Source organism: Onychostoma macrolepis, chromosome 03 (genome assembly GCF_012432095.1).
Source record: "Onychostoma macrolepis isolate SWU-2019 chromosome 03, ASM1243209v1, whole genome shotgun sequence".
In the NCBI taxonomy this organism is placed as follows: Eukaryota; Metazoa; Chordata; class Actinopteri; order Cypriniformes; family Cyprinidae; genus Onychostoma; species Onychostoma macrolepis.
The window spans coordinates 21,105,573-21,118,601 of record NC_081157.1 but is presented as its reverse complement, the minus strand read 5'-3'; the positions used below and the strand labels follow the sequence as shown (position 1 = coordinate 21,118,601).

Here is a 13,029-nt window from a genome sequence, read left to right as displayed (position 1 = left end):
ACGTTTCCCTGCGGCATATCCATTGCGCAGTATTACTTCTCGTTCTATTGTCAAAGCTTTAACCCAATTTATGTCAGTCTTTGGAATTCCAAAGATCATTCAAAGCGACCAAGGCTCTAACCTTACTTCCCACTTTTTCCAGCAAGTGATGAAACAGTTACGCATCAAACACAATCAGTCTACGCGTATCACGCTCAAAGCCAAGGTGCTTTAGAGATTCCACCAGTCGTTAAAGTCACTACCGGGCGTACTGTGTGCAGCTGGATAGGGACTGGGAGGAGGGTTTGCCATGGATGATGCTAGCAGCACGTGAAGTGGTGCAGGAAAGTATGGGTTTTAGCCCTAATGACTTGGTCTTGACCATAAAGTGCGTGGGTTATTGTCCACATTTCAGGAGGCTGGTAGAGTTGCCAAACCTCCTAAAAACTTGGCGTCGTATGTTTTGGGTTTTAAGAACCGACTTCTCCAAGTGAGGGAGCGAGCTAAGGAGAATCTTAAGAAACATCAGGGGAATATGAAACGATTATACGACCGCACAGTTGAGCAGCGAATTTTTAATCCAGGCGATCAAGTGCTTGTTTTACGACCTATTGTATCTTCTCCTTTTGAGGCTAAATTTGATGGTCCTTTCGTAGTACAGCGTAAATTGAGTGACACAAATTATGAAGTTATAATGCCATCACGAAGAAAATCTGTTAAACGTTGTCATGTAAATATATTAAAACCTTATTATGAAGTCGAAAGGAAGCCTTTTGGAGAGTTAATATCTTCGCATCCCGCCCTTTCTGTTGTTTCTGTGGGTAGGGGTAGTGCGAGTTTAGTGGGAGAGGAAGAGGAGACCCTCTCGCCGGATGATTGCGTGTTTCGTGGTCGGTTACAAAACTTACAGTCATTACAGAATTTAGAATTCACTCTTCGTCATCTGCCTTCTGAAAGGGGTCAGGAGCTATGTGAATTATTACGTAGTTTTCCTGAATTGTTTGGTGATGTGCCCTCTCGTACTGATTGGGTTGAACACGATATTGATGTGGGGGATGCAAAGCCAGTTAAACGTTTTTTTTCGTGTTTCACCGGAGAAACGGGAATTAATGGAAAGAGAAATTAGGAACATGCAGGACCATAATATTGCGGTGCCTTCGTCTTCCGATTGGGCCTCCCCGTGCCTTTTAGTAGGGAAGGCAGATGGTAGCGTTCGATTCTGTACAGATTTCCGTAAAGTAAATAATTTAACTAAACCAGATTGCTTTCCTTTACCTCGTATAGAAGATTGTGTAGATCAGGTTGGTTCTGCCAAGTTCGTCAGCAAGTTTGACTTGCTGAAGGGCTATTGGCAAGTGCCTCTTACCAAGCGAGCACAAGAAATATCATCTTTTGTTATTCCGTCTGGGCTATACTCCTACCAGGTCATGAGTTTCGGCCTGCGGAATGCTCCAGCGACGTTTCAGCGCCTTATGAACCGAGTGGTGTCCGGTCTCGAGGGGTGTGCTGTTTACTTGGATGACTTGGTTGTCTTTAGTGACAGCTGGGCGTCTCACTTAAAAGCAGTTACGTTCCGTGTTAGAACGCTTGTCTGAAGCTCAGCTTACGGTGAACTTGGGAAAATGTGAGTTTGCCAAGGCGTCGGTGACTTATCTTGGGAAGGTAGTGGGGAGTGGGAAGTGCGACCAGTGCATGCAAAGGTCCAAGCTATCCAGAACTTTCCTTTTCCCACAACCAAGAAAGAACTTATGCGGTTCTTGGGATTGGTAGGGTACTACCGATCTTTTTGTCGTAATTTCTCTACTGTAGTCGCACCACTCACAGATCTGTTGAAGGGCAAGGTAAAGTTTATTTGGTCTCCTAGTTGTGAGGCGGCTTTTAAAAATGTTAAGTCTCTGCTGTGTTCGGAGCCTGTGCTTCGGGCTCCGTCCTTTGATAAGTCCTTTACGCTACACGTTGATGCCAGCAACGTTGGAGCTGGAGCGGTCCTTCAGCAGTGTGATGATGATGGAGTAGATCATCCAGTTAGTTTTTTTTCAAGAAAGTTTACTTCCTATCAGTGTCATTATTCTGTGGTTGAAAAGGCGTTGGCCCTTATTTGGGCATTACAGCATTTTGCCGTGTATCTAAACTCAAGTGCCCCTATTGTGATATACACGGATCATAATCCATTGACTTTTCTGAATTCTTTACAGTGTCCGAATCAGCGGCTGATCCGTTGGTCTCTGTTTTTACAGTCCTTCTGCCTGGATATCCGTCACGTCCGAGGTTTGGACAATGTGGTAGCCGATGCGCTGTCTCGCGCTCCGGACGTATAATGTAGCCATGATTTTGTGCTAATTTGGATGTTTTCTTTTGGTGTTTTTGTAGGAGCTGTCCTTGGTTCTGATTCATGTATGCTGTTTGGCTGATTTGTTTTGATATTCCGTTACAGGGATCTTGTGGGAGTCCCTGTCGTATGGGGAGGGTGTGGCGACCCTGTCGTCTTTTCATGGAACTGCCGCTGAGTCCATAAATTACCTTGATTGGCAGTCGTTTGAAACACCGGTTTGTTATTAGATGCTTTGTTAAAAGAGGCCTCCGCTTGGGTCTGAGAGCTGACTTTGGTTTTGGACTTTTGGTTTGGTTGGCTTTTGTTTTGGCACCTTCAACACTGCAGCACACTACATTCCCTTACATTCATGCATCTTACATTACACCCTGACATTACTGACGTTTTCCAATTCATGATTGTTTCTTTATAGTTTCTTTATTTTTCTATGTGGTTTCAGTCCTTAAATAAATTATATTTTGAGTCAACATTTTGGTTTAGCGTGTGTCCTCTGTTTGTTGCTTCCCTTGAGCCATGGGTCGTAACATGAGGCATCTATGTATCTATGAGTGTGACCAGCCGATACTGATTTTTGCCGAATTAGATTTTCTTTCTAAAAACTATAATGGTTAAATGCATGCACTGTTTTAAAAGCCATTTTTACATTTAGTTTAGATTATATTGTTCTTTATTAAAATTATATGGCATTTTAGCCATAGGAAAATGGACAAAACTAAATTTATAGGACATTTTCCTCAAAAGACAAGGGAAAAAAAGGATATTCACTATCACATTTCAGCGTGCAAATAAAAACCAGGGTAATTCACAATTAATATGTCTCACCTTGCCTCAGTGAAGAAAACAACTTGGTCTTCACCATGGACGGACAGAGCTTTGACCATTGAATAGTGGTGTCGTTTCTTCCACTGAAAGTTTTATTTCTGGTAAAATTACATACAGAATTTTTTTTTTTTTTTTTTTGCCACAGGGTTTTATGATGTTTATAAAGAATAAGCAACTCTTTACATATTAAGTAGGGTGATTGCAGGTAAAGTGGGCCATTTAAGTTTGATTGCACTGTGCTGAAAGGGTATACTCCATTGAGCAAATTTAATTATCTTGTTTTAAAGGGACACTGTTTCTTTAAATAATTAAATGGTTTTGGCTGATGCAATATGGCAGTGGTGGGTGTGGCCACAATTCAAAGAAGGTGGTGAAAGGCAGTCACCCCTCTGTCATTCAGATTTTCATTTCCAACTTGTAAGGTTGCTCACTAAAGGTAAACAAACATTATTGTGACAGTACTTTTTGTGTTGCTGCAGGTAACAGGGATTAAAATTTAAAAAACTATTTAAAAAATCATTAGTTTTCCTTGTAAGGTGTTAAAATATTGCTGGCCCACTTTGGCTGAATGCAGGGGCGATTCTAGGATTTTTTTTAAACTAGGGGGCACAAGAGGGGCCACAATTAATAGAGAAGGGACAATTTTATGTTGTATATATGCAGAACTGTAGATATCCGAATTATTTAAAGTTCAGTAAGCTTTCAAATCAGCAATAAACTATCACTGTTTATTGCTGATTTTAAAGCTCACTGAACTTTAAATCTTTTATTTATCTTTTATTATCTTTTAATGGCATTTATTCACTGCAGTAAATCTGAACAGTCACATGCAATGTATAAACTTTTCACTTTTCAGAAGTGAAAAATTGTAATAAAATAATCCTACGTGTGAATAGAGTAAAGCTCACAAAAATAATAAAATTCAACAATGCTTTAATGCCGAGCCGACTGATGAGCTGATGAGTGCAGTTGATGGTCATCAGAAGTAGGGCTGAAACGATTCCTCGAGTAATTCGAGTAACTCGAATACAAAAAAAATAATCGAGGCAAATTCTTGTGCTTCGAAGAATCGTTTTAGTCTATTTACTAGGGATGCACTGAATTTTCGGCCGCCGAAAATATATGCCGCCCGCGCCGCACAGCAGTGTTCAGGTTTCACTCTCCTCCAGCCACGTGATGCTCTGTTCAATATTCCGCTCTATAATCATTATAGTATAATGTGCATTCTGCTCATTTACCGATCATGCTCACCGGAAAAGCTAAACCCACTCAAATAGCGCGTGATAAGAAATTTCTATGTAGTATACTTGTTCCTGTTTGCAGTAGCGTTACTGAGCGGTGACATGCTTTAGTACAGCTGTACTGAGCAACGCTGGTCAAATCTCCTTCACTGATCCGCTCCCCGCTATGCTCTGCTCACATGCGCTGATAATAATAGCTTTGCCAGGGTTTTTATATTCTTACACGTTTACTTGACATTTCTGTTCACAGAATCATCATTTATATTCATTTCCCACTGATTTACGCGATCTGACGAGCGTTAACTCATATTACGCGATCATATCTCTGTATGAAGCGACGCGCGTTTTACACACACACACTGAAGCGCGCGTGAGGCTCGCGGTGATTTCAGCTTCTGCCGTCTCAATGAGGACATAAACACACTAACAACATCTCCAGAACTGCTCTGAGAGTCACTTCATGAGCGTTTCACCGTGTCATTTGAGTAAAACTAGCGTCATATCGTATTCACACAGAAATTTAAAGGAATTCACGGCAACCCGTCAAATTAAAAGTCCCGTTTAATTTGTAAAACATAAAAAAAAACATTTCATAAGGCTATTTTCAGAATAAATAACAATAAAACATTAGATGAGAGAAAACATAAAGTTATAAAACATAACTTTATAAGTGTCATTTTCTTTAATCATAGCTATAATTATAATAACACCTAAACTATGTAAAACGTGTTTGTTTCATCCACTTGAAGGGTGGGTACATTGTGTGCTCAATGCACATGATCAGGATGGTACCACCTCCGCCGCATTTTGAGAAAGAAAAGAAAAAACCCTGTTTGCAGGACTATACATTATTTGGATAATTAGTCAAAAACAACAACAACAACAACAGTTTTGTCTGATTCTGTTGCATAGAACTGAATAAAAAATAATACATTGATATTTAATATTAATATATTTTCTGTCCAATTTTCTTTCAATAAAAGTGTGGTTATTTTATTGGCTTGTGTTTTTAAAATTCTGTGTCATTAAAATTGAGTTAAATTAAAAAGTCTTACAAAACTACTTTATATTATTGAATAAAATAAATAATTATTACAAAGCAGTTTCCGTTTTCGACCAAGCACATCCAGAATTCTCGGTTTCGGCCCAGAATTTTCATTTCGGTGCATCCCTGTAACTGCATAGAGTGCACTGTGTTTGCAACCACATGCTCCTTTAAAGGATTACACACACACCAGTATGCAGAGAGACATTTAAGAGGGTTTATTCTCCAAATAACTTTAAATTTATGTTGCTGAAAAATGTGTTAATAAATGTTGTGTATGGACTCTTGTTTTTGTTCCATGTTAGCTTCCTGCCCACTAATTTTTACCTCTTACAAAAGCCACAAAGCCTTCTAAGAAGACAACAAAGGCTCATGTCATGCCTAAGCTGTAGTTAGGCTGAAACTTGAAAGTTAAATTGCACAATGTTTAGGTTTTATTATTATTTATTTATTACTATTATTTTGATTAATGTCTTAGTTTTAGGTTGTACTATGTTTACCTTTTTTAAAGTAATTTGAAATTGATTTTTATATATTTGTATTTTGAATGTAATATGGCAGTTAAATGCACTAAATGGGTTTAGTTTTATTAATATATGCAATTTCAGCAATAAAAATGTAAATTTTTCTAAAAAGGAAACAAATTACTTGTTCACTTTAAGAGACATGTCTTATTTTCTCTTGTATATTTAGTATTGCTCTTTAATAAAGAAAAAGTTCTTCTTATCCGATTACTCGATTAATCGATAGAATTTTCGGTAGAATACTTGATTACTAAAATATTCGATAGCTACAGCCCTAATCAGAAGGCTTGTGAGAGAGAGTTCTGTGTGTGTGTGTGTGTGTGTGTGTGTGTGTGTGTGTGTGTGTGTGTGTGTGTGTGTGTGTGTGTGTGTGTGTGTGTGTGTGTGTGTCTGTGTCTGTGTCTGTGTCTGTGTCTGTGTGTGTGTGTGTGTGTGTGTGTGTGTGTGTGTGTGACGGGAGAGCCTGGTGAATCCATGACACACATGTTCCAAACCATGACTCCTTTTTCCATGTTACAGTGGACAGAAAACATTTTCTTTTTTGTCGTGGAAGAAAGAAAATCATAAAGGTTAGAAATAACATGAAGGAGAGTAAATGATGATAGAATTTACATTTTTGGGTGAAATACACCTTTAATTTATCTGACTGCCTTGAAAAATTAAACAGGGTTTTCCTTGGTCAGAAATGGTCTTTGGTATAGTGAACAACTTTTCCCTCTGATTATAAGTTGAGGAGAGTGAATTGCCTACTCAAATGGTTCTCCAGTAAGATGTGTGACATTCAGGTGAAGCAAATCAAGCTGTGCAGATCAGAAACATATTTAGCAGAGGTAGGTACCAGAATCAAGAAGTTATATTTACAACAAAATAAATTATTTATCTATCATAGATGATTAAATTTCTTAAATATACATTTAAGAAATGGAATTAAATATACACTTAAGATATCGCATAAGCAGTCTTTCAGAATGCTGTCAGTTACATGTAGATGCATACTGTGTACACATTAGTGAGTGGTGCTTATGGGGTGTCGCTTTGGGACGGGTGAGGGAGGAAAACAAACAAAAAACAAATCCCAGAATGCTCACTACAAAAAACTAGACTACACCACTGGCGTACCCCCTCTCTTCCACTTAGACCGCAGTCACACCTTTTTTATTAAAGGACAACATTTGCCCCCTTAAATTGATTTACAGGCGCATTTTTTTAACCTTTATAGAGGCAAAGGTTTTCTATCCTTATTAATTTTATGTAATGTTTTATGTCATATTCTTAATATTCCTTTAAGTGTATTATTAATATAATAAATAAAACAATAAATGCTGGCAAAAGGAAGTGATACTTGTAGATTTAAAAATAAAACCGCCAGTAGGTGGATGCAAGTCACTGTCTTAATGAGCGAGGCGTTATATAACAAACAATATTGACAATATTGTGTTTAAAATGTAGGCTACATTTTAAAATGTTCGCTTAATATCACCTTTTTGTAGAACTGTTGTTTAAAATTCATGTCACATTTGCAATCACTTGGATATTCAAGGAAAATTGCATTCTTTCTGGTATTTTAAACATGAAAAACAATAACTCGCACAGGGTATGTCTGTATTGAAGAGAGTTTCTTAAATCAAACTCAATGTACAGTCAGTGCCAATATTTGCTCTTCATGATATAAGTGCTACAAATCTACTTTAAAGATGAACAGCAGCGCGATTTGCTAAAGCAGCATACTCAGCGGGCATCCTATCCAACGGTTTTGACCGCAAAAGATGAGGTAATTTAATTGGATATCATGTATTTGACCATTTACTGCACTTCCATTTTCCTGTTTTATATTAGAAGCTACATTTTTCTCATCAGAAATACATCCTCGGTTTTAATGTTACTTTAATTTGGGGTAGAATTAAATGAATGCCAAAACTTATTCGCGTATACCCCCTCCATCACCTCACGCGTACCCCAGTTGGAGAACCACTGAGTTAGGCTATTAGTTAATGTCGCAATTATTTTTTAAATGATTTTTAAAGTTTAATTACAGTTCTTATAAAGCCATTATCGAGTCATGCGATTCGAGACTGATTTAATTTAGAGTAGGCTATTCGTTCACAACTCAAAGTCAAGTCATTTTCTTCATTTATTAGAAATCTTTAAATTCGCATGTAACTCCTCCACCTCTGATATTTACAGCTTTTAAATTGAGGAATGTGAGATAAACATCATACGATTTGCTTCGGCATCTCAATATCACTTTGCGTACCGGCCAAAAAATTTAAAAAATTAAAAACCTACAAACCTAGGCTAATTGTGCTGTCTGTCCTAACACTGAAAGAGGGAAAAATGTAGCGCTGCAACTCACTAATGGAAAAAATAAGGTATTTAAAATAGATCAACTTCCATGTGCTTTTTTTTTTCGTTGGAAAACAGCAGCTGGCTTATTCTTACACCGTGTCCTAACTACACGCGACGCGACAAGATTCCAGCGACAAGCAATTTGGGTGTCCACACCAGACACGATGCGACACCTCAACGCGACAGAATCAATCAAATATCACAGCCAATCAGAAGCGTGTGTGGGCGGGCTCTCTCTGGAAGCGCACTGCTCTTGCAACGAAATGGATACGTTTATAATCTAATTAATAAATTTCAAAGCTTTTTAACATCATTAAATATACATACTGAGTGACTGATAACATCTTTGTTATGGAATACACTCACACCGTGTCCTAACTACACGCGACGCGACGCCGCGACACGCGATAAAAGGTATCTTTTCCATGTTAATCAGAGTTTTTGTCCTAACTAGACGCGACGGCGACACGCGAAATTTCTAATTTAGAAACGGTTTCTATTTCCGCGACGTCGCGGCTGGAACAACAACATACAAACTGGGGATGATATGCTTTATTCAAAGTTAAACGTGTCTAATATGAGTTTAAATATCATATTGCGTGACCCTATAGCCATACTGAAAGCAACAACAGATAGTTTACCTTAGATCTTGAAAAATAAATTAAATCAAAGATGACCGTTAAAACTGTGAACTCACTGCGAACCAATGAGTGTATTCCATAACAAAGATGTTATCAGTCACTCAGTATGTATATTTAATGATGTTAAAAAGCTTTGAAATTTATTAATTAGATTATAAACGTATCCATTTCGTTGCAAGAGCAGTGCGCTTCCAGAGAGAGCCCGCCCACACACGCTTCTGATTGGCTGTGATATTTGATTGATTCTGTCGCGTTGAGGTGTCGCATCGTGTCTGGTGTGGACACCCAAATTGCTTGTCGCTGGAATCTTGTCGCGTCGCGTGTAGTTAGGACACGGTGTCATTGGTTCGCAGTGAGTTCACAGTTTTAATGGTCATCTTTGATTTAATTTATTTTTCAAGATCTAAGGTAAACTATCTGTTGTTGCTTTCAGTATGGCTATAGGGTCACGCAATATGATATTTAAACTCATATTAGACACGTTTAACTTTGAATAAAGCATATCATCCCCAGTTTGTATGTTGTTGTTCCAGCCGCGACGTCGCGGAAATAGAAACCGTTTCTAAATTAGAAATTTCGCGTGTCGCCGTCGCGTCTAGTTAGGACAAAAACTCTGATTAACATGGAAAAGATACCTTTTATCGCGTGTCGCGGCGTCGCGTCGCGTGTAGTTAGGACATGGTGTTGATTGTTGAGAAGCAGCGTTATTTAAATTAAAGCCGAAAGATATTTGATATTTGAATTTTTGAGTGACAGACACGTATAAGGGTGGGGGCACAATGCGGGGCCAATCAGTTTTCAAGGGGGGCAAGTGCCCCCATGGCCCCTCCCCTGGCTACACCACTGGCTGAATGTGTTAGATAAAGCGACCCAGTAGGTTTCAGGTAAAGTGAGCAAAGTACAATCTTTCAAATTTTATTCACATTCATTAAATAAATTGATATTCATTGGTTATTTTATAATAATCGTGTGTAATTCACAGAAAATGAGTGTGCAGTCAGGAATGTCAGATCAGAGAGTGAAGAAAGGAAGAGAGAGCAGAGAGGAAGCTAGGCGAGGCGTGAAGCTAAATCTATGGAATGAAGAGAGGATGAGAAGAGCAGTTAATGAACTCAGGGAGCAGGAGGCGTTATGTAACCACACGTGCCATTTTTCCCGGATGCGTCCTGCCCAGGATTTCTATATCGCCTAAAATATCTCGGTTTTGGCTTTGTTTGCGTGTGCAGACCGATCGGTGTATGACATCAAAGTACCATACAGACGGTTCCTTATGCTTTCAAAACGCTCTCGAGGCACTTTGATGTCAAACACTGATCAGTCTGAGCCGTGCTGCTTTTAAGTCAAACACACCTAATATGTACGCGTAATTGCATCGCTTTGACCATAGATCCCACCTTCTCACACACATCATGATTGGTCAATTACAATGCCTGCATGTTATTGGTCAAACTACTTTTCGATCATTACCTTCAGCAAGCATGAAAACAGGAAAACAAAGCCACAAATCCTAGCAAGGAAGTGTCTGGGAAAAATGACACGTGGTCACCTGAATTATGCAAAAATCCTAATGCGCGCTTCTTAGCCAGGGCATGGAATGTGCCAAGGAGCACCCTGTAGAATGTAGGGCACAGGGTGCTGGCCATATGTCTGGGCGCAAACCATGCAAATCAGAGGAGTCTGAAAAGGAACTTGCAGCTCGCTCACAACTCTTTCTCAAAAGGATTTCCCTTAAAAGATCTGATGACTGGAAAGTTGCTTATGACGTTGCACCAGCAGCAGGAATTAAGGGATTTTCTGAAGAAAAAAAAAGAAAAGAAAAGAAAGCTGGCTACTACTCGTTCAAGAGCTTCATGAAGCGCAATCCTGGGCTCTGCTTAAAAAAAAAACAAGTACTCTTAGCTGCCAGGGCTGCTGGAATGAACCAACAGGTGGTGGTTCGAAGAATATTAGTTCTTCGCATCTCACAAAACTAGATATCAAAGATCTTCCCAGTCATCTGGAACTGTAACTAGAGTGGATTTCAAGACAATTTCTCTTCTGATCGGGCAGTGGGAGGGGCTGGGAAACCCTGGTTTGAGGTCACAGCAGGAGAGAACGACACAACAGTTGTTGCTATTGCTTTTAATGGTGTTATGCAGTACGTGCCACCACTGATCATCTTCAAGGGAAAGAGGGTGAGGCAAGAATGGCTCTCCACAAAATGCCATGGTGAGGGTTTCTGACAATGAATGGATTAATGCAGATCTCTTCTATGAGTGGGGAAAGATGTTTATCGCACAGCTCCCGACGGATGACAGCAGACCTCACCTCCTCCCAGTGGCGGATTTAGCAAATTGGGGGCCCAAAGGCGAAGGTATGTATGGGGCCCCCCATCCAATCTTTAAAAAGAAAGTACTGACTAAATGGTGGATAGGCAGGTAAAGCTAATCTACGGGAAGTAAAGGTTGGAGAGGAGAAAAACCTTCCCTTTAAACCCTGCATACACTTTACTCCAAAATGAAGATGGAAAGCAGAGAACACAGTGTAGCACAATACAAACTAACAGTCACGATGGAACCCAACAGAGAATAAGGTTTCAGATAACACGTCTTTGCCAAAATGCCAGGAAACCAGCACTGTTTATTCAAAGTTAAACGTGTCTAATATGAGTTTAAATATCATATTGCGTGACCCTATAGCCATACTGAAAGCAACAACAGATAGTTTACCTTAGATCTTGAAAATAAATTAAATCAAAGATGACCGTTAAAACTGTGAACTCACTGCGAACCAATGAGTGTATTCCATAACAAAGATGTTATCAGTCACTCAGTATGTATATTTAATGATGTTAAAAGCTTTGAAATTTATTAATTAGATTATAAACGTATCCATTTCGTTGCAAGAGCAGTGCGCTTCAGAGAGCCCGCCCACACACGCTTCTGATTGGCTGTGATATTTGATTGATTCTGTCGCGTTGAGGTGTCGCATCGTGTCTGGTGTGGACACCCAAATTGCTTGTCGCTGGAATCTTGTCGCGTCGCGTGTAGTTAGGACACGGTGTCATTGGTTCGCAGTGAGTTCACAGTTTTAATGGTCATCTTTGATTTAATTTATTTTTCAAGATCTAAGGTAAACTATCTGTTGTTGCTTTCAGTATGGCTATAGGGTCACGCAATATGATATTTAAACTCATATTAGACACGTTTAACTTTGAATAAAGCATATCATCCCCAGTTTGTATGTTGTAGAAAGAAAGAAAGAAAAGAAAAGAAAAGAAAAGAAAAGAAAAGAAAAGAAAAGAAAAGAAAAGAAAAGAAAAGAAAAGAAAAGAAAAGAAAAGAAAAGAAAAGAAAAGAAAAGAAAAGAAAAGAAAAGAAAAGAAAAAACTAGATATCTAAATTAAACGTTTAACAAAAGTGGCCCACTTTACTTGAGCTCATGATCTCAAAATGTTTATTGGTATATACCTTGCAAATAACATTTTATGAACTGTATTCAAATTGATATATTATAGTTGGACCTTAAACTTAAAAGTAATAAAGAAAAGTTCTTCTTATCCGATTACTCGATTAATCGATAGAATTTTCGGTAGAATACTTGATTACTAAAATATTCGATAGCTACAGCCCTAATCAGAAGGCTTGTGAGAGAGAGTTCTGTGTGTGTGTCTGTGTCTGTGTGTGTGTGTGTGTGTCTGTGTGTGTGTCTGTGTGTGTGTCTGTGTCTGTGTGTGTGTCTGTGTGTGTGTGTCTGTGTCTGTGTGTGTGTCTGTGTCTGTGTGTGTGTGTGTGTGTGTGTCTGTGTCTGTGTGTGTGTGTGTCTGTGTGTGTGTGTGTCTGTGTCTGTGTGTGTGTGTCTGTGTGTGTGTCTGTGTCTGTGTGTGTGTCTGTGTCTGTGTCTGTGTGTGTGTCTGTGTGTGTGTCTGTGTCTGTGTGTGTGTGTGTGTCTGTGTCTGTGTCTGTGTCTGTGTGTGTGTCTGTGTGTGTGTCTGTGTCTGTGTGTGTGTCTGTGTCTGTGTCTGTGTGTGTGTCTGTGTCTGTGTCTGTGTGTGTGTCTGTGTGTGTGTCTGTGTGTGTGTGTCTGTGTCTGTGTCTGTGTGTGTGTGTCTGTGTCTGTG

General features: G+C 39.2%; 1 long non-coding RNA gene across 1 annotated transcript in view; it reads right to left on the bottom strand.

The window, feature by feature from the left end:
- Positions 1–13,029, bottom strand: part of LOC131536924 (uncharacterized) — a 33,652-nt gene that overhangs the window by 13,564 nt on the left and 7,059 nt on the right. The gene's annotated exons all lie outside the window — the stretch shown is intronic.